Raw genomic sequence first — 23,267 nt, forward strand, 5'->3', positions numbered from 1 at the left:
GGGATAACATATATTATAATATATATAATATATATATTATATATTATACAATATATATTATGTGTCTCATATATATACATATATATATATACATATATATATATAGTAGTGGGGTATTTCTAGGCATAGCTGGGGCAGGGTGCATCTCTGGGAGACTCTGCAAAGCATTTCTTGGAAGAATTTTGTCCATGCTTAGTGGCTGTGTTGCAGCAGCCACTTCACTGTTAGTGCTTCACCTGTTAGTGCCTTCACTAGGTAACTAATTTGCTGTACATTGTCACAAACTATCTTCATTTTTGTTTGAACTTGACGTAAGTGCTGTGACTGAATGTATGGTAGGTACCATCAAGATGGTGACAAGCTCTTTATACAGGCTTGTCACTATTGGTTTGAAGACCTGCTTTGGATATTCAGGTGTTGAATAACAGCTGTGGTATATGCTTGGAATTCTAGTTCCCAAAAAAAAAAAAAAAAGCACAAATGTGGAAGTGTACTTCTTATCTCTGTGTATGTAGCATTGGCTATGCAAACTGCAAATTGACAATGTCAGTTTTTTTCTGATAGGAGTTGTAATTTTGATATCCCCACTTTGAGTTTACCAGCTACATTTCTGTGTTGAATATTTTTGAACTGATGTCTCTGTATATGAAGATTCAGAGTTCTCTGTTAGTTATGAGGTTCAGGATTTGATTCAGTTTCTGAAGTTGGCAAAAGACAATGGATTTAATAGGCTGTGATTTAGTCCAAGTGCGCATAAATAGTTATTTTAGTGGGAATAAAGTGTGTACTTCAAGGTTTTACAAAAATTAAAAATTACTGCCAAGAAGTTCTTTTGCCATTACTTACAAGACTCAGTTAAAGATTGAAGTACGTTTGTGTTATTAGACAGCTATGTGGAGATATATAAAAATATGTTAAGCTACTTGTTTTCTTTTTAGTGTCCTTTCTTTAAAAGGCCGTATAGAGTAATTTCTAGTTAGTAGTGTCAACTTTTTTCCACAGTCTAAAAAGCCTCAGTAATCTTTGGCAAATAAAGGATTTGCAAGTTTGTGAGCAAAGGAGTAGTTATTACCACTGGAGGACTTTAGTGTGCTTGTTAACTGAATTGCATTTTGAACACAGTCCAGTGTCTGTGGGCATTTAGCCATGTGCTGTCTTAGAAACTTGGTCACCCAGAGCTGTTGTGAGAGATCAGGGAGAGGGAACAGCTTCAAAGGATAAACTCATGCAAATTCTAAATTAGCCCCTGGAAGTTCTCTCTGCATGGACTAAGGCATTGGGAAACTTGAGAGATCTAGAGCTTGAAGTGGAATGTAACGTATATGTTGGATTTTTTTTTTAAACTTTTTACAAAATGTTCTCTTTTTTGATAATAAAGGTCAAGTTTACTTCCTGCATTGCTTCTATTGAGGCAGGTTTAAAAATATTGACCTTTTAGGATCCAATTTTTATTTGTTTGGATTTGCAGATGTTTGGAGGTTTTATCATTATTTTTTTGTTTAAGAATCCCCTGCTCATGGGTACCTGGATCTAACTAGGATGAGTCTGAATAGGTTTCTGTTTATCAAGGTAGGTTGAAGAACCACTTTAAGAGATGAGAGGTGTATCAAGGCAAGATATAACAGGATTTTCAGACACTGTGGACATCCAGTAGCTTGAACTTCTGCTTTCACAGGCGTTTCTTCTCTTCAGCTGGGACAGATGAGTCAATGAACAGCTTAGGGCTTTACAGAAGTTTCTGAGAACTTTGGATTCCAAACAAACTCCAAAAGCTAAGTTAAGTCACTACTGGAGAGCCCTCACCATGTTCTTTTCCGCTTCAGTTCTTCCCCACTACTTAAGCTTTAGAGGGCAGCCAGGATTTCTGTGCTTCCAGGCGGTTGCTGAATTGGAAGTTCCTTCTTCCTCAGGTGGAGCTGTAAATATTAATATTAATAGTAAAAATACTATTCTGCTATGAAGCTATGTTCCTTCTCTGTTCCATGATGACATCCTGAGAAGTGGGTAAACCAGGCTGCAGTATGGACTCATTGTGCTATATTGAATGCAGCCATTCATTTAACATTAGTGTTTCATGAAACCACCTTTAGTTAATGCATTTCATCAGATTTTTGTCCAGACACTTGTTTCTGAGATTCTAATCACTATTCTTTTGAATTTTCTTTTAGATAACTAGCTGATCCAACTGCATTTTATGCTCTTTAATATTCTCATATCCCTACTTTTGTTTGGAAAAAAATCTTCATAAGCTTAAACCTTCTGAGAGCTCATTGCCCCTACAATCTCAGGCATACCATATTGTGGGTTATATAAGAAATTTCAGCTTCTCCAAAGTCAAAACAATGATATCAAGAATTAGTTTAAAATTAGTATGTATGCCAAGGAGATGTCCACAAATAACTGATATACATCACACATTTTAATTGACTTTCTTTTCTTTCCAACAAAGCTTTTTTTTCTGCTTATTTAAAACCTAGTAGGTTTTTATGAGTAGAATTAATAGAAAGGAAAATAGGTGTTGCTCAGCTATTGGAGTATGCACCTTGAAAGAATAAGAGTTTGAAACTTTTTGCAGTGAAATTTTTCACGTGCAGAAAATGAGATTAGTCTTTGGAACTTCATGCTTTAATTTATTGAGAAATTAGCTAAATTAAATGAGATTCAATATGGAGCTGTTCCAGAGATAATTTAAATTGTGTCTTTAAGAGTTGAGGAGGGTTAAAAATTCTCAGCAATTGCTTTAAATTAAAATTGAATTGTATTTAAAGTGGGACCAATAGTAATTTTCTTTTTTATTCTCCCTAAAACTAAGTCGTTTAAAACAGAAACATATTTGAGTTCAGTTACATGAATGTAACCTCAATCAAAGCTTCAGTGCTAATGTCTTTATTATAGGGGGAAGTTCTTTCTGAAAGCCAAATGTTGCAGTTTTTTATGACTTCATGATTATAAAAGATTCTTACTGTCAATTGTGATGTAATTCAAAAAAGGTGATGATTTGGTTTCTATAGACCTCCTTTAGATTAAAACCATAATATGGTACTGAGTGGGTTTTGATGAGATTAATTCATACTTTTAATTTTTAGAACTTCAAAACAGTTTGTCTAATTAGACATTATGGTTTAAAATCAACCATGTAAAGTAAATCAAGTGTCTCTTACACAAAGAATTGGCTTCTGGTGAACATCTGCATGAAACAACCTACACAGGAGGTTGCAGCAAAGCCACAGATCCATTGTTATATACACTCAGTGCAGGGATGGATTCAGGCATCTGAATTGATGAATGGGAAAGGTAGTCAGCAATGTGTGTTCAGCTCACTGAAAGATTACATTTCACTGTTGTGACTCCCCTTGTGTTTTGTCTTTTTAAAGCCTAATTAGATTTCTGCCTTTTTTTCATGTTTGCTTTATATACACTTATATATATGGCCTTACAAGATTGAAGTGTATTTTTTTTCTGAAAGTCATTGCAAATTTTGCACAACTACTAAGAAAACAAAAGAAAAAAGAAAGAGCCTCCTGCATTTCAAAGTTTTTTGAATCAATCTATTAGTGAGAAAAATATCTGTTTCCCTTTTACTCCCTTCCTCTTCCCCATCCTCTTAAACTACTGGATGGCAATATGGTAGAATCCTGATTTTGGAGCAGGTGTCCAAACAACATTTGTTAGGCTGTTTTGTAACTGCAACACAAAGTAATAGTCTAGAAGTACTTTCTGTATTTTCACAAAGAGATTTTGTTGGCTGGTTATATCCAACACATTTAAGAAAAAAATCACTGTTGGATTATTTCTTGGGCATTTTTAGCCAACTGTGTTTTCCTTCTAATATATAATTACACTAAAAGACACTTTTTCTTGGAATCACATTCTCATGTAGGGCTGTCCACATGAATATTGAAGGAGTTATTTGGTGCACTGGATCTAGTTGAAGCTTCACGGTAAAAGAAATTTTGAATCAACATGTCCTTATTTTGTTTCAAATACTTGGACTGTTTACAACAATTGCTCATGAGATATGCTGATGTTGTTCCATCAGAGAAGTTTGTCTTGACTGCTTTCCTGACTTCAGCTGCAGCAGTTCTGTTTTACAACAAGACTGGCAGAAAGCAAGATGCTGGCTAGATTCAAAGCAAACAAAAAAGCCTCAAAAAAAGTCTGTGTGGCACAGCAAAGGGAGACTATTAAGAGACAGAAGGGGAATTTGGTTAATATAACTTCCCATACAGATCTCTAGGAAAGAAGTTGATTCACCAGACTTCTTTTTCCTAATATCCAGTGTAAATAGCGTGTGCTGCAAGTATAAATCTGTTACTCTTTGTCCAAAATAATGTGTATATGGAACATTACTTATTTCCTCTTTCCTTGTCTTTAGCTCTTAACTTCCCTCAAACTCCTCTTCTTTAGACTAAACACTGGTCTCTTGAGTGTGCTCTTTTTAGTTTTCAATTCATGTTCAGGTTGTGACTCATAGATGGCTTTACTGGAGAGCTGCTACAAAGTTAGCAGCAGTTGGTCCCTTCTTCAGTTGTATTTGTCCAGTTGAGTATTCCTGCCTGAAGGACTGAACTTAGAAGATTCTGAAGGGTAAAAGTGTCCTAACAAAATCTCATAACCTTTTTCCCCCTGTATTTCTTATATCGACAGAGTTTCTTTTAAAATCTGATCCTGTTATCCAAACTTTTTACAGCCTACCACTAAGCAGTCAGAAGCATATTTTGGTAAGCATCCCTCTCTTCAGCTACCCAAATCCAGAATGAGTATGTTCAACTGCACAGCAACAAGTGTGTTAACTTTGACAGTGAGCACAGCTGTGTTCACTTTGACAGTGAAACACTGACAAACAACATAGGGTACAGTTTTCCAGCAGTTTTGCTTCCCTCTTTGTAGTAACTTCCTCTAGACCACATTTCCTGTGTCTTAGAATATCAAGGAAAAAGCCTTACTAAAGTCAAAATAAATTACAGAGTGGACAAGATGATGCTTTTAATTCACACTGAGGTCACAAGCTTTCCAAGAAAACTGAGCTGGCAGAAAAAATTACACCGTTTTTTTTTCTTGAGAATAATTGTAAGAGGAAGTGCAGCTCCATGACAACTGTTTGTATTTCTGTAGTCCTTAGCCAGTGCAACACCTTGGATAAAGGGCAAGGTTGCTAATCAGTATCTTTTAGTGGATCATGGAGCAGGATCATGGGGCAGGGGCTGGGGAAGCTGTTATACAGATATCATGTGCAGCCCTGTCAGGGCTTCGTTTCTGACTTTATTTAGGCTGCAGAAATAGTGAGTTTAAAAGTATGTGTGATCTCTTTTGCAGCAGAGGTTGCTGGAGAGGCATCTGGATCTGACTTGTGGCCACATATGCATGCAGAGATGGTGCAAGGTTGGGAGAAGGGTCTTGGGAGCAGTGAGGCTCGGTTGCAGGCAAGAGGCAGAGGGAAAGTTTGGCTCTTCCCCATGTGACAGTGCAACAGTGCTGCTTATTACCATGTAGAAGATTTATCCTAATTCATCTAATCCATGTTGGTCTGTCCTTATCAGGAAACCTTTCCCTGCCATAACAGGAAAAGATAATGGCATTAATTTGATGTGATTAGTGTATTACACACAGTTGTAACAGATGTTTACAATCTTTTGGAGCATAAAGGATAAGGATGGTTTTTCATTTTCCTCCCTAAGAAAATGCAAATAACTTGTTTGTTTATCATTTGCTCTAATGTTTGTGCAATTGGATTTGAGCCTGGGGTAGGAACTCTGGTTTTCTTTCATAGTCTTTGGAAACCAGCAGTCCTCCAGACTGATTGTTCTCAAAGATGGCAAGTAATAGCTCTGTTGTCCCTTCTGACAAATTTGAAAGTATTTTAGCGTCCAGATTAACACGTAGGAGAATGCTTTCCCCATTTTAGCTGAAGCCCTTTGTTACTTTGTTACCCATGTCAGCTGCCTGGTTACCACTGACCTTTTTTAAACCTGAATGTGAAGACTGAAAGACATAAATATGTCTTCTCATCACCATCTGTCCATAAGTTGCTCCTCTGCTGATTAGGTAGATGATCAACTTTCCTTTGAAGGTTAATGCTCTATTTAATGGAAAAGTATTTCCTTCTTCACAGTCTGGATTAAATCCTCCCATGTAGTTTGAGTAGACTTCAGAAATATTTGCTCTCTAGTGGTTTGCTCTAGCCCCAGTACTGAAAATTGTGATAAGCTCTTAACAGAAGCTTGCTGGACAATCTGTTCTGCTTCATTCTTTCTTTGTCAGATGGGAGAGTTAAAGCACGTTTGTTTCTCAGCACTAATGTCCCATTCATTGGGTGGTCGGAGCGTGAGAGGCCAAGTCCTACTCATCTTTCTGTGGTTAACGTTCTTTCCGCTGCCTTTATTCCTTTTATTCTTGTCACTATCCAGTTGCAGTGGATTGTCTGTTTAAAAACAACACGTGCTGTAGTAGAGAGAATGATGCACAAATTGGCATCTATTGCTTTGAAAAAAAAAAGCAGTACTTGCTGGTACTCTGATTTACTGGTACCATGTCTCATGCTCTCTGTGGAAGTCACTTGGTAAAAAAAAGAAAAGAAACAAACAAAACCCCCATAAAACAACAACAACAAGACCAAAATCCACCCCCATCTGTAAAAGCTAAACTAGATAAATTTGTGTCTGGTACATAATTTGAACTGATTAGAAGATAGAGTGCTGGATTTAGAGCTGTACCATTTTTCATAAGCTAGCAATCTGGTCTAGGAAGGGAAAAACAGCTTTATATTTATAAGGACATAAGGTAGATTTATTGGAGTTTGTGTTTTTGGTGATTGATGTAGTACATAGACATAATAAGTGCCAGCTGTTACTTCCCTGTAAATCAGAAACAAAAATATTTCCTTTTATTTCAGTGTGAACTATCTGACTTGCTTGAATTCTTTTTTAATTCAAAGGACTTTGTATTTGCAGTTACAAATTAGAAATACATCTACACAAACGAATTAGAAACATTGCACTATAATACTATAATGGAACCTGAGAGCAGCATCCCAAATGTGTATTGTCAGGGTTTGTTATCCTTCATGAGCTAGATCAAAAGCATTTTTCCATTTCTGCCTCAGAAATACGTATTTCTGTCTTTTTCCATTAAAGCTGATGTGGTTTTGGCTGCTCACATCCCTTGGTACTCTAGCTGTATATGGAAGCATCATGTTTTTGTTAATGGAACTGAGACAGACTTTACTATTCTGTTCCTTTTAATCTCCACTTAGAAAGTTCCTGCTTTGTTAGCAACTGTTAAATAACAGATTTACATATTTGGCGTGAAAAAATTCAGAGTTTTGATGTGCTGTCAGAACTACATGCTACAAGTAGTTGTTGTAAGGTCATGATTTATCTGGTCTCTTTAGCCCTTAAGGAGACTGCATTTCCATACTCTTCAGTTTTCTGTAACTAATTGACATGTTGATAAATGTCATGTGTGACATAACAGGATCTAAAAATAAAGTCTTGTGTTTGCATAGCATAAAGGGTTGTGAACTATGTAAAATGGAAGAAAGTTAAGTTGAAATAAAACAATTGCTCAATATGCATAGTCATGTAATGCAACAAGCACATTCCTGCAGCTTGTTAATAAATTCAATAAATGGGAGTTATCAACGGCTGGTATCTGCCTCTGTTGTTATCCAAATGAACAAATGGTCCATGGTGACCTTTGATAGTTCATTTTAATTATATTTTAGTGGCTGTTTAGGGTTCTCAGACAGGTTTAGTTAATTAAAAAAATATTCTTCCTGACATTCTTATAGATAATGAGTGTCTTAGAGTGTTTCTCAAACTTCAGCTTTTGCCTTTCTAAATGAAACCATGCTGCTCCTTGGTTCATGCGTATGACAAGTGGCATCAGTTTCCTTAAACAGCTTGCTGTGGTCCGCTGATGTTCAATGCTTAGGCCCAATCCTGCTAACTTGTGTGTGCTTCATATGGTGCAAGATTTACTGAACCCTAAACTCCAGATGGGGAGAGGTTACGGATAGTAAAAAGTGTTTACTTTTTGTTTGCACCTGAATTTTTCTGTTTTAGAATATATGAAAAAAAAAATCGTGCTTTTGTTGTTATTTGTATCTTTATAATGTTCTGAAGTTTAAATAGAAATTAACTAAAGCATTTTTATTTCTGGAAACACACAAAATTATCATTTGCTTTTAAATTTGACATTCCAACATTTCAGATGTATTTCATTCTTTCATTTGCATCTGTTTATTCTTTAAAAAGATTATTAGATGTCAAAATACAGAGGCATTACCACTTAGAGATGTCAGATGAAACTTTGTTGTTTTAGGACCCGTGCTTTTCAGAAATGTGTTTCCCTAATTTGACCCTCAGTAACCCTTGAGAGACTTGAGCACAAGTTACAAACTAATTACATTAATTGCTTTACTGGAACTTGCTAGGCATTTTCTGTTTATACATTAATGTAATATAAATATATCTCAGGCAACAAAAGCCCTTGGGGCAAATTTATGTCCTGAGTAACCCTGTTCTAGTGACCTCAACAGAATTACTCAAAGTCAAGACAGAATTTAAATTGGAAGACCAGATCTTCAGCTGCTCTTAATAGTCTCAACTCCACTAAAATCAGTGTAGCTCTGGTCACAACAGCCAGAAATGGCTCCTTCAATTATGGAGTTTTTTTTTTTTATTTGCAGGCACTTCTAGCAAGGGGGTTGGGCTGCCTTTTCATTCCGTATTTGAAAATGAGCAGAATTTAGCTATAGAAACAATTTTGATTTTAGTCTAGCAGTTTTATAATGTACACAACCTTCCTTTGTCTGCATTTTGGAAAAAGCTTTCATGAAATAGCCTCTTTTGGTCATGCATTTTTGGTTTTTCTATACCATTTTCTCTGCTATGATCGTGCTTCTAAAAAAAGTTTGTCTAACCAAGCAATATATAGGAAGTTATACTTAACAGTTACATGTGTTGTTTAAGAGTGTGTGTAAATATAGGAATAGTCACCTTGTAATAGTAAGCTTTTTTCAAAAATAAATTTAAAATTATGGCTAATCTGAACTCCAGCCCTACAAATGTTCATATCACTTTATTTTCACCTTGGGGATTATCTTCTTGGTTTAATTCAAAAAGATGTGCTCAGAATTAAGTCTGGATGAAAAAGATTCTCAACTGGAAATTTGGATTGTGAGTATTTTGTTTAGGAGGAACCACAAGTGATCTACATTTTTTTACAATATTATAGCAGTAACCCATCAGTGAGATTTGTTTGGTAGAGTTTTCATTCAGTAGTCAATATTAACACTTTTTTTCCAGCACATTGAATTGTGTGTCTATTCCTCCTCTCAGAGGTTTTTTGTACTAGCTGTAGGGGTCAATAACATCTTGTTTTTTTAAGTGACCTCCGTTTGCTAAACAAATATTAAGTTACCATCAGTCAGTTGGCTTGCTGGAAGAGAAACTGCATACGCTTCTTATAAATGGTAGCCTGTATTATTCTCTAAAGCTCTTCTGCAGGCTTAGCCAAGGAAGTGGAAGTGTAGTTCAAGATGTGAGGCTGGTGATCCTCACTGTTGATTATTGTTTCAATGACTTGCTGGTCAGTATCCTCAGCAGAACTGAGGCCCTGCTGATTTTTTTGTCTCAGGAAATGTTTTCTGTCAAGGCCTCTTGTCCATCAAGGGAATCAGCTGCACCTCCCAGCTAGGGTGCCTGTGTTCTGATCCAGAGTGCATCCTGTGCCAAATGAAATCAAAGACAGGACTGCAATCTTTAGATATTCCTAGGGTAACTTTTAAAGGAGGTGGTTGGAGTATCCATGCAGAATAGCTGTACTTATGTGGTTGTTTGCTCAGTTCCAGGTAATATTTTCAGTATTCTGTTCTGGTCTTTAAACTCACTGTGTTAGATGAAATTTTATCTTTGTTTGGCTAGGATAAAACCTTTCCTCCCATTGCCTACATATGTGATACTGATTGAACATGTTACTGCACAGACTTCTATGGGTTTTTCATAATTTTAATTTGCAGCAGTACAGCTTCTCCCAAAGTAGCATTTGAAATTCTGACAGCTGATAGACAAACTTTGTGAGATTGTCTGTATGTACTTTTTAATTAATGTTTTGTTGCTGGAGTTGAGAGGGATTGACACAGATTTTAAAGAGAAGGAAAAAATTTGTTGGAAGAAAACAAGCAAAATTTGGATAACAGACAGAAAAGTACTACCAGCAGATGGTCAAATCTGAGGAAGAACAACTCCAAAGCAAAACATAAATCTTCTGGTTTATAGACTGTCAGGGAAGAATTGCCTGCAGAGAGATGCACACAGCATAGGAATCAATCAGGAGGAGACAGACCTCTGCATGCAGACCCATCAATAAGGCATTGTTGGAACAACTATGATGGATGGATGTAGGAAGACTGGCAGAGAAGAGAAAAATGGGGGGTTTCCTTTGCAAATAGAAGCAGTTTGAGTGGATGGGTTTCTTGTTGATCAGGATTGGAGAGGGGCAGGTATGAGTGACATAATGGTGAGCCTATTTTAGGGATCACTTGCTTAGTGTGGGAATAGGACAATGTCATATTTAAGCAGCTCTGAGACCCTTGTGCTTGGGATAGATTTTAGCCTCCCTCCTGCCTTCTGGAAGGGCCACACATTAAAGCAGCCCAGGATGTTTCTGGAGACTGTCAAAAGGACACTAATGAGGGTGCAATGTATCTGAGTGAGAGTCCTCACAAATTAAGATCTGGCCAAGAAGGCAATAATCAAAGACAGCCTTGGCTTGTAGCAACTATGAATTACTGAAGCTCATGTGAGGAATTCAAGTAGCTGAGTATCATCCTGCCCTTAAAAAGAGCCAACTTTGGGTTTAATTAGAGAACTGGTAAATGGATATTTTTGGAGTTAGACTGTGCATGCCAAGAGTAAATCATGCTTGACAAACCTGATCACATTTTCTAATGAAATTAGGTTTGTGGATGAGAGCCCTCTCCTGGGATTTGTTCTGTTTTACTACAGTCACAGATTCACATGTTATTCTGAGTTGGAAGGGACCCACAGGGATTGAGTCCAGCTCTTAATGGACTCAGTAATGAATGACCCAGGTATCAAACCCACAACCTTGGTGTTACTGTGCTCTAACCATGTTTTTATACCTTTGAGAGTTACAGGAGAAGAGGGTACATGCTGGTGAGACAGAGACCACCTTCATATGGTTTTTGTATAGCCACAAACTGGAGGTGTGGAGGCAGTGAAGCTGGTAGACTTCCTTGCAGGTTTGCCATTCAGATGGACTCAGGTACTCTGGAAAAATCAACTGACTGGAATCTGATGAGATTCAATGAAGACAAATGCAAGTCTTTAACCTGGGATGGAAGTGCTCCTTGCAGTGATAGGGACTGAGGCTCAGTGGTTGGAAAGCAGCTCTGTGGGAAAGGACTTAGGGTTCCTGGTGGAAGCTGAACACCAGCCATGCAGGCTGACAGTGTCCTGGGCTCCCTGAAAAGGAGTGTGGCCACTAAATTGAGCCAAGTGGTTGTCCTCTACTTGACTGTTAAACCACATGTGAAATATTGTGCTTGGTTTTCAGCAAAAAGAAAAAGAAAACAAAACAACAAGAAAGATGTTAATAAACTTGACTGAGTCTAGCAGTGGGCCACCAAGATGGGCTGAAACATCTGCCCTATGAGAAGGGTCTGAGAGGACGGCACCAAATAGTGGTCTTCCACTTACAGGTTACTTCAGCTTTGGAACCAGGCTTTTCACTGACATGCACAGGCTTAAAACCAGAGACAATTATTGTATTTTGAAGCAGGAGAGGCTTCCAAAGGATATAATAAGAAAATATATTGTCTATGGGGATGATTAAGCAATAGAACTAGTTTTTTAGAGACATTCTGAATTTTTTTGTCTTTGGAAGTTTGATTGGGATGTTGACTAGATGACTGTTGGGGACCTTTCCAATATGTTGTTCTAGGAGGATTAGAAAGTAAAAAGTACTAGTTGGCCACAAGAAAGCAAACAAAACAAACAACAACAAAAAAAAGAATATTCCCCCCCCCCCAAAAAAAACCACCAAAACAACAAAAAACCTACACACATTCCCCCTTCCTGACAAGGCTCATAAATCTGAAAGACTTTTAAATTAAAATTATATTTCTAAGTTTTTAACTCTTCCCTTACTTTCAAAAATACTGCCATGTGACCCAGTAATATATCTAAATCATGAAAATCAGAGTCACTAATATGCCAGTGATAAATCTGAAGTCATGAAAGAACACACATAAAACTATATGCCATTTATACCTCTGCTGGATTTGACTATATTGAATTGTCTTTTTAATTTTTATTTGAAAAAATCATAAGCCTCTTTTTAGAATAATGTGCCATATTTTCTGTCTGACAGTGCATTTTCTGACATCTGTTTCTATCTAGAATAGCTCATGCTTTCTGAAAACTGGATTAAGTATAAATCCTGAGGCAGTCACTTTTAATATAATGGCAAATCGACATCTTTTTGATATACTATACCTTCTGATTCAGGATATGATACCAAGTGTAACTTCTACCTTTTATTAGCAGATGTAAGGCCTTTTGCCAGGAATATTGGTATAGTCAGTTAAAGATTGCTTTCTGTTTGTTTTTCTCAGAAGTTCTTTGGCTTTGAATTTGGAGGTATAAATAGGTATAATAAATAAATAGGTATAATTCTGCATGCTAGCCTGTTTGCCTGACATGGCTATCTCAGTGAATTCACATGGGGCTTCAGTGTGTACTTGCATTGGGAAAGCTCTAGGAACTGAAGACTTATTGCTTCCTTTTCCATGTGTTTGCTGCAGCTTCTGTGTGATTTTGTACTAAAGTGATTACTATGTGCTTTTTGTACTAATTTTGTACAGGGAGAGTATCATGAAATGTTGCTGTTCATATAAGGAACGTCCGTGTGCTCTTCAAAACTACCTTCAAGTGTGTTTAGCCCTGAGAAGGATCACTTAGCCTTTCCCTAAGAAGGGTGCTGAGTCTGCCAGCACTGGAGTCTATCTGTGGGCAGAATCAGTAAGCACAAATAGCTTTGACAGTCAGAGCTGGGAGACTTTAGTACATGTGTCATTTGGTCTTAAAGATGGTGGGGAGAAGTTTTAGGCAACTCATGCAAGGAATGCTCTAAGGAAATGTTGGCATTGAGCTCAGGAAGCTAGCCACATGTGGCTGCAGAGAACAGGGATCCATCCTTAAATGCTGAGTATTTGTTGGAAATCTGAAAAAGGCCAAGAATGGAAAGTATGTATCTGGACACTTCAGAGAATTATTTTCTGTTCTGAGTGCAGGCTGCAAAGGACCATGACTTAGTGCAGGCTTTACTGAAAGAAGGTCAAAATAAGACACACAAGAATTTCACTTCAGAGAAAAGACGTGGTTTTGAGTTCAGTTTGAAAACATGCAGTTATTGGCTGGGTAACATGCATTTTGTTACCTTCCAGAATTTGGATTGACCAGTTCTAATTCATACTTTCCATGTGTGTGCTTCATGTTGCTTACAGAGAGGATGGTGAGTTAACATGGCTTTTATGTAAATTCCAGCAGTCTGGACTTTGAACTGCATTTCTCTGCTGGGTTATCCAGCCTCCCTTATTTGATGGGACAGAGCACTATGATACTGAAGAAGGGTAAGAAATCCTTATGCAAAGCCCACAGGCGGATCTGTACTGATCTGTACCTCACCTGGAAATTAGCTGTGCTCTTCACTGTAGCTGTGTATGCCAGGGCAAAAAGAGTACAATGGCTGGTGCTGGAGCTCCAGAAGTTAGCTACTGTTTCTGCATGAGGCTAGCACCTGGTGACTGCAGCAGTGTCATGAACTTACAGAGTTTGCATCCCTTTTTTGTCAGTGGGAGTTAAGTGCTCTTTTGCATTTCAAGTAAATAGCTGATACAATCTTCTGACTAGCATGTGCCTTTCAAGCATGACAAATACCAGCTTGTATGTCATTTGGCAGTGACTGCTTCCAACTCTGTGGGAACATAAGGTAACCTTGAAAGTGGATGCCATTAAATAGTATTCTTATCACTCCTATAGTGATGTCACAGAAACTGCAAACCTTGAGCAGCAATTATATATTTGCTGCTGCTTGCAACTCACTAGAGACTTTTTAACTAAATGAATATGCTTTACCCACTGTGTCACTTTAGTTTATGCTTCTGGTCCTCAGGTAAGCAATTCTTCAAAATTGCTGCTCAAGAAATTTTGTTCAAATTTCAGTAACATGCTTTTAAAAGCATATTGGAGTATTGGCCTTTCATAAGACAAAAATCAATGAACTCAGTTTCTCAGTCTTTGGCTCACAGTTGACATATTGCTCAGAAGTCAGAAATTAATATTTAGAATTGAGGCTAGCAGAAACATTTGAAGTTACCCAAGGACCCATGTGAGCTCGGGTTTTGGTGGGAACAAAGTCTATAGGTCTAAAAATCTAAATGTTTAATATAATTAAAATATTGAGTGCTCACCAGCACATCTTTCTAATCAGTAGAAAAAGAAATAATTAATTTTTTCTTCACAAATAATTCTCTAACATAAGATTTCCTATATCTCTATCAAAAGTGTCATGCTGCAAAAATGGAGATGACATCAGTGAGAACAAGAGCATAAATAGCATGACCCGAGGTAGGACTGCAAGTGTGAGGGAGTTCAGAGGATGTGAGACAGTCAAGTAAGGGTTCCTTATGGTGAGACCAGTGAGTACTTGACTTTCTACCTGGACAGCTTTGCTTGGGTTATTTTTGGTATTTTGCTTGAAGTGTTTGCAATGACAGGGGCTAAGTTTGTGACGTATAAAGTCTTCCAGAATTAATGCTTTTTTCTTAAATCCAGCAGATAGTTTAGAATCCAGGGGTCATAGAGTTTGAGGTAGCTACATTTCCACAAAGACCTTGCGTAGAGAGGGAGTATGGAGAAAAGCCCATTTCCTAATAAAAATTTATTTGGTAAATACACAAACGCAACACGGATTTAACATGTATCAATAAATTTGATTAGACTAAACTGTAGCCCTCTGAAGCTGCTTGGCTTTGTTGTGATATGAGATGCATGGGGAAGTTACTGAGCTGTAATTATATGTGCTGTCCTGTAGTTTCACTGATCTGTTTTCACTTTCCAGGGAGTCCATGTGCCAGAGGCTTTGCTTTGGGAGGTGTTAGGAGTTAATCAAGGCTTTGGCAAGGGTTGCACCAGATGTATCTCATGTTCATGGCATTTCTTAAGGAAGGAAAGGCTCTATCTAGGTGAGCTTTGTGGATTGTAGTAGAGAGCAAACTTGAGCCCTCAGGCCCCTTGGGTATGGGTCTGCCCAATGTCAATGGTGCCCAGAGCAGGATGAGCATACACACTTGTCAGAGCATTTTGTCAGTACCCTCAGCTCCTGTTTAATGTCTCTGAGACATAATTACTGGTTTTGTTGCTTTGGAGGGTCTATCAGTTCAGAGAAACTTGGGGTTTTTTGGGGTTTTGAGTGTATTTTTGATTTTAAATTGTCAAAGTATGTGCTTCAGCCCCTTGGAAAGGTCTTTGTGTAGTGTGATACTGCAGGTTGCATGCTTCAGGAGGTGACAAAAAGGGTTTTTTCTTGCTAGAGCAGCTGGGATGTTCTGGGGACAAGCTCATGGTGTTTTGTTTTGTGCTGTTAGAATCAGGCACTGGGGTGAACTGTCTTGTCAGCTGTATCTGGGTTTCCTCATGTGTTCAGTTTGGATGAGGAAGAGACCAACAGGCCTGAACTGACAACATAGAAACACCCTTGTCTTTCAGTTGTACAGCTGGTCTGATAAAAAATGATGGCATGCACTTTGTCTAGATTGTGGTGTTTGTATAAGGATGGAAAAATGCTTCATGGACATATGTTGGGGAGTAAACTAGGAAGACTGCAAAGCAACCTGATGTAAACATGTAAAAAAAATGGAATTGGGAATTAATAATGCAAACATGCTGTGGCAAGCAAAAATGTTTAGAGAAGTCAACAAAAGCTATTACAGGCACTGTTAAGATCATGAAAAAATCACCAGATTGCTTTAATAAGGACCTGAAATGCAACCTAGTAGGAAACATGCTGTCTTTATGTTTTAGCACAATGGCTGATACAGTAGTTCTGTCAGTAGGTTTAGAAAGCAAATTAGAATGTTTGAAATGAAAATTATAGCAGCAGTAAGACAAAGATGGGCTTCCAGGTAACTATTATTTAAAGTCCAATAGTGGTGACTGTGGAAGAGCCAAAAAAAGAAAAGGATTAAAAACAGAAACTGCATTTTAGGGCTTTGGAACGGTGAAAGTCTTAAAAAGCTCAACATGATATTTAGGGCTGGTAAAACTACAGATACTGTAACTGTAGGGACTGAAGCATATTACACACAGCGATGTATGGATGCAGTAGTTAAGCTAGGAGGCTGAATCCTGTAATCCTCACTAAACAAAAATCCCATTGAAGTCAGTAGAAGATTTGCGTGAACAAGGAATGTATAACCAGGCAATTAGAGACAAAGTTGCAGCCTGACCTTGACTGGGCCTTTGTGCCTGTGATTAGCTGTACCCAGAGCATCTGGGCACATTTGTTTAAAGGCACAGTCAATTTTAATGGCAGCTCAAAAAAGAAATACAGTTATGCCATAGTTTAAGTTCTAATGGATCCAAATGACGAATGCAAATAATTGCAAAGAGACATATTAAGGCAACACTTCTGTAATCTAAGTCTTTTGAAACAGCAAGTTCTGTGTTCTTTGTTCCTTTCCTTCTCAGGAAAAACAGGAATTTAATAGATACTGTTCAAGTTTTGGCACTTATAATTGAAAGGCAGCTATTTGACTTCTCTTAAATGTAAAAGAGCATGGGAGATTATTGTGTGAAGTATCAGAAATATCCTCTAGTTAAATTCATAAAAATATCTAATAACATTTGCCTTATGTGTTTATAGAGTTAAAATTATAATTGCTCTCCAAATCATTTTAGAACTATTTCAGTGTGAAACAAAATGTTCTTAAAATTCATCCATTTACATTTTTCCTTCTTTTGTGATCCTAGTTCAAATAAATTTGAAAATCAACAAAACACTTTCTTTTGAAGCAAAATTTAATTCAGAAATGTCATTCTCACTGCCAGTTACTCTAATGAGACATGTGTTCCTTGTGTCTGAATCTACTTTGTTTGAAAAAGACTGTTCTTAAAGCATTGAGGAAATTGCAGTTCCCAGTAAAAGAAATGTTAGAAACATACAAGAACAAACAGAAATTGTTTCATGGTCTGGTCCTGTAAATGGTGACCTCTGTGACTACAATAGGCTCTTGGTATTACTAAGTGTGTGTCCAAAATTCCAGTGTCCAGGACTGCAATCCTGTAAATACATGTGTATGCTTTGTGGTACGTGCCATAAGCTATTGGGGAAAAAAGTCAAAGGAATTCTTCTACTGCATTATTTTTGTGTGCACATAATTCCATCATGGTTTTATATGAAAACCATTATAAGTAATCTCTCCAGATTGTCTTTAGGAAGTAGTTTCATATGCTTTGAGAAGCAATTCCTGAAAGGTTGCCAGTAGTGCTGGAGAATTTGAAATTTCTCTCTGCATAAGTTCTCCTGCTTTGACGGTTTCTCCTGCTAAAATCTAAGAAAACCTCCAGAACCTTTAATTTTGAAGATAATGAAAATTATAGGATCTATTTTTTTTTTCCAGGAAGTTGAGAGCCTTTTGTTGGTTTTTTTTCCTGCTTTTTGTATCAGAATCTGTCAACTCAAGATGTGCACCTTTCCTGCTGAAAAATAAAATCCCAGGGTGCTCCAAGCTGGAGATGGGTGTTACACAGTCATAGTACCAACACGCTTTTACTCCCTTAACTCTTCTTCTGTTCCTATTTTCATGTCACAAATCTGACTGGGTTTCTTTACCTAAAATTCTTCTGTTCAAGACTCTGTGACCGAGTAACTACAATGCAATGACCAAACCCATTCTTTTAAATTAAAAAAATTATGTACTTCTAAGAGCAGATAAAAAGATTATCCTTAGTAAATATTTCAGTATAACAGTAGAGTTTATGCCTATGCTTAACCTAATTTCAAACATCTTCCCTTACATCTTTCTACAGACCTGGAATAACTAGACCCTCTTTCTCCCTTTCTCCTGCTCTCTGTATTCCTCCTTTTAATATATATAATCCATATTAATCTATATTTCATTAGTTTCTGGGCCTGGATAAGAATGGAGGCAGCTCAGCAAGGTGGTGTAGGACAAGTTTCAGCTAATGGCAATTATGATGGATTACAAGATGCAATATTGTGTCTTCCATCAGGGGTTATATGTCTTGCCATTCAATGGAAGTTGAGTCCTCAGGGCATACTTCTTGCAATAACTTCATTCTGGAGTCAAGCCTCATTCAAAAACTCTTCTGATAGCATACTGTGTTCAGCATTGGATTACTCTATGTCCTGTCAGTGTAAATTAGGATCTGTTTTAATACTGCTGATGTTCCCTGATCCTTTTTAAGTAACATTGCTGTACAATACGCTATTCAGAATAATTTAAGCCAAAAATAATGGGCAACATACACATTTCTCCTGATTTAGTTGCATGAAAGGGAATTCTGACCAAGTTTCAATTTAATTCTTGGATTTGCCATTCTCAGGGTTTCATTTGCCTTTCCCTATCTCTCATGCCTTGCTGGCAAATCTCTTAATACCTGTCAGGTTTTACATGGTGCAGTAAGCTTTCTCCTTTAGTGGTACAAAAGCATGATTTCTCATCTTGTGATCAAAGACCCTTGTTGTTTTTTATTTTTATTTTTTCTTCCCCATCATTCTGAACAGGTGCGACAGCTCCACAGAACTACTGATTTTCTATACTGTAGTTTGCAATGAAGTTTGCCAATCAGGGAAAGCAAAAAGGAAAAGAAAAGTATTACAGGCTCAATGTCTAAACAAAGGGGTTTGTCTCTGCATAACTTATCTGTTACAGATGTCAAGTTGTGGTCCAAAGGGTATTTCACACAGAATTCAGAGTAGAACAAATTTCCAACACAAATTATCAGGTTAGGCTCAAGTAGGTTGTGGGTAGCTGGTCCTCTGAATTGTGTAACTACTCAGGCTAAAAAAATTCAGATTATCTGTTTCTTTTTGCCTGGATTAGCAGAGATCCTTTACATAAAATATTTAAGTAATAGCTTGATAAAAAAATAAAAGCTTCTTCTGGTACTTTTTTTATTAATGAAATCTCACAATTTAATAGCTTCATTTCCAAAACCTGTCTGATATGTTAGTCTGGTGTGTTACTTTGGCTTATTAAATAGACTTGTGTCAAATTAACTGAAAAAACACGATGCTAAATAGCATAAGCCAATAATAATATAATTTTAATGACATACACTTAGAAAACCTAAAATGAAATAAAATGCACAGGTTTCTGAGCCCCTTTATTTGTTTTGTATCTTTCATAGATACAAAAACTAAGATTTTTTTAAAATAGAATTATTGTGTTATTACGTGCTCACTTTTCTTTAGTTATTTTTGAATTTTAAGTAGTGTGTTGTGTTTATGGCTGGAATTTTTTTTTAATAGTGACAAAGTAGGTGGTCTTGTAATTAATAATTCTGTACAGATCTGTAAACTGTGCAAGATTTGTTTAACAAAACAGAAATCATGGTCTTTTTAGATTAAGACATTTGTTTAGGAATAAAGTTCAAGTTTGTCTTTGAAATTCAATGATGTACTTTCATGGCCTGTGAAATTATTTGTTTTATGAACCATTTTAAAAGTATAACTAATTCTAGAAATTTCTGTGACCTGTTGCTAAATATTTAGACCATGGATTAATTATATTTTCTCAGTGTTCCAAATAGTGATTTTAAAAACTTGGTGAAAAGGGCAGTTACTTAGTAGTGAGAGAAATTATTCAACAATAAGACACGGTGTGTTCATGTAATACTTCCCTCCTATAAGTGACTGCGTTTTCAAAAATTCAAGAATAAGCAAAGGTGTTGAATTATAAACTAAATAGTCTCATCACAGTGAGAACCTATGTGTTCAGCATAACTCAGAAATGTTATTACAAATGTGCAATTTATTATTCCTGCCCTTATGAAACCTTCATGTGTGAATGATTGTCCTGCAGAATAGAAAACATGATGTAAAAACTACCCACTGCCTTCTTGAAGCCAGTCCCTTGATACACAGCCAGAGCTCCTACTCACTGACTAACTGGGATCTGGGATGTACTCATGTAGAGCAGGTACTGTGTTCAGACGGTGTCTCAGAATGTGCTGGCATTCAAATTAAAATTCATTTAAATTCATTTAAAATGAATTTACCCCTTACCTCTCCACTTAGTAACCCTCCATTTGATACTGAGAAAGTTTTTAATTCTCACTGCCAGTGTTGCACTTTCTCAGGATTGCAGCTCATTGCAGTGCTAGCATGTTAATAATTTTCTTCAAAAAAGGACTCTATGTTTGTATGGATTTTTTTGACAAAGCTAATGATAGTTGTTAATAAAAGCAATGCCAGTGAAAGCTAAGCAAAGACTGAGAATAAGCAACCTTCTTTGAAAGGCCTGATAGTTTATTCTGTTATACTGATTTTGATGGATTACATGTGACTGCTGAAAGGAAAACAAGGTTACAGAGTATTTTGAAAAAACAGCAATATTCAGACCATATTAAAAAAAAAAAAAGCTTAACTGGCATTTTATCTTTTTCTGAGAGAGTTAGGTATTTTAATGAGAAGATTTCTAGCAGGAGTGCAAGTTTTTCTTTTCAGAATTGTGTGCTTTCCTTCTCTCAATGTTAGTTAAAAGTTGCTTAAAAGCATTCAAAATGAACATATTGTTTTTATAATGTGTCAGATTCTGCGGAGCTGCCATGTGACAGCCACCCAGATGTCTTGTAGAGGCAGCGCACGCAATCAGCACCAGAACCTGGCTGGGTTGCAGAGCGTTGCAGAGGCTGCTGGCATTCTCATTCTGTTAGCTCTGTCCTTCCTGGCAGGGGTCTGTGCCTTTCACCACCTTGATGTCCCAGCAATCATCACAGTGTTGTCCTCTGTTTTCACTTTACAAATGTTTTTTACTTACAAAGAGCTTCCCCTTTCTTCTGGTCGTGCATCTGGACGTGCATGATGCTGCGCACATTTGTCACCACTGGTCACTGGAGCTGCTGGTGACCAAGAGAATAATGCACAAATCTCATCTGGTACTGATTGCACTGCCTGATGTCGCTGAGGTTTAATCAGATGTAAGCCTTTCAGCAGCAATAATCCAAATCCTTATTGATTCCAAATCTGTCTGTAATGCTAGCTGGAAGCTTCAGTACAAGCCTTAGAATCAATTAAACAATGCAGATGAAGCTGCGCTTAGACAGCAAAGGGTTATCCCACATGTTTGCAGCCTTTGACCTTTTTTGAAAGATCAGGCTGAAGTGTGTGAGAACAAAACCTTTCCTGTTACTATAATCTAGTTGTGAAATTTCTTCCAGAAAAGGAGTCTAGCTAAGGTGCCACAAATCCTTGTTCTGAAAACTGCTCTCTGTTATAGTCAGGAATGGTATTGATTGCCCAAGTTTGTAGAAACCTGTGAGAACAAGCTGTCCAAAATGAGTTTCTAAAGCAATCACGCAGCAGCCTACAGTGCTGCTCTAGAAAGCAACTAGATTTTTTTTTTCTTTTCTCTCTGCATCCCAGGGAACTCGGATTAAAAAAAGGGTATTGTCATAAGTAATTCCCATTGAATATATGAAAGTACCTGCATTTTTTTAGTAAAGGTTGAGAACCACTGAGGAATGCAGGTACTTGACGAATAAGTACCAGCCCAGAAGCATTTTTCAGAACCTCAGCAACAGCTAAATGTTTGACTAAAGGACTTAACGTAATTACCCTTATGCAAATCTATAAACTTGGATATTGTTCCAGCATTGCCTAAGAATATCTAAATAAAATATTGCCATAAAAATGCTGACATGCATAAAATTTAATTTCCCTTAACATGGAAATTTTGCATTACTGATTACCTTAGCCTAAATACTTGTACTTATGAACTGGAGGAGCAATATTAAGTAGTATAAACCTAGGATGATTTTCTACCAGTTTATGATCTTCCTCTCAAAAAAATGGTCAAAACAAGAGAAAAAATACATGATATATAATATAGAAGTGACACTTCTCTAGTCTTAAGTTTATCCTTATAGTCAATGTCTTTTTCTTCCTTCTTAACAAATTCTTTTGAATTTCTTCGCAAACTCATTTATTTTTCCTTGCCTATCTAGTTTGTACATTCCTCACTCCTCCGATTTATTTGTTTTCTTGTCCTGATGTTTTTCTTAGTATTTAAAATGCCATAGTGAATAGAAGTCACTTAAAGCAAAATATAGTTCAGACTGATTTGTTTATGTATTTATTTTGTTCCTTGATTCTTACTTTTTATGTTTGTCTGATGTGCTTTGTAAGCTCTTTGGAGCAGAGACTGATTCTAATCTCTCTGCTGTTGTCATGATGTTTTGATTTAGTTCATATTAACTGCAGTGGTCTTTCTACTTATTTCTACTTATATCACATCACATCTATTTGAAGTGATGTGAAATAAAATTTATGTTCACTGTTACTGTTTGGCTTCTGTAAGGCTCTGTTTTGTTACTGTATTGAATGGTAACTCAAAAGTTCTCAACTACAGTCATCCAAGTTTGCTGGTGACAAATGAGTGCATGGGAGATCGAAATCAGGGCTTTTCTAGTAAGACCATAGAAGTGGACATAAAAGTTGAATTTAATCCTTAACTATACCTACAATTTTTAATTAAAATATTTTCTTTTTTTTATTGGCATCAACTTCTAAAAATACTAGCATTGAAATACATGAAAATTGCAATAAATTATTATGCAAGTTAAGTGTTTATAAATACTTCTGTAATATTTCCATTTGCTTACCAGTAATTTCAACATTCAGATTTAAGTCCTTGATTTTAACCCATTTCAGTCAATCAATAAATACAGAATATAAGCATCTTAAAACAGGGGCTTTATAGACAGCATTTTCCTCTTCAGAATTGTCCACAAAATCCTTGAAAATGAAATGGGCTGACAGCTGTAGTCAGGACAGATACATAAGGTACCATTATAGCATATTGCGCCATCAATTATGTGTCAAGCGTGCTGCCAAATATTAAGTGTTCTGACCTTTGTTATTAATAATAGAGGCAAGCACTGGGGACATATGAAAGATAAGTAATGTAATGCATGGAAAATCTGTTATACATTTGA

The 23,267-nt window shown here is 36.8% G+C and overlaps 1 protein-coding gene across 1 annotated transcript in view; it reads left to right on the top strand.

Annotated features, from left to right (window-relative positions):
- Positions 1-23,267, top strand: part of VEGFC (vascular endothelial growth factor C) — a 68,384-nt gene that overhangs the window by 22,688 nt on the left and 22,429 nt on the right.

This window comes from Zonotrichia leucophrys, chromosome 4, assembly GCF_028769735.1.
Source record: "Zonotrichia leucophrys gambelii isolate GWCS_2022_RI chromosome 4, RI_Zleu_2.0, whole genome shotgun sequence".
NCBI lineage: Eukaryota > Metazoa > Chordata > Aves > Passeriformes > Passerellidae > Zonotrichia > Zonotrichia leucophrys.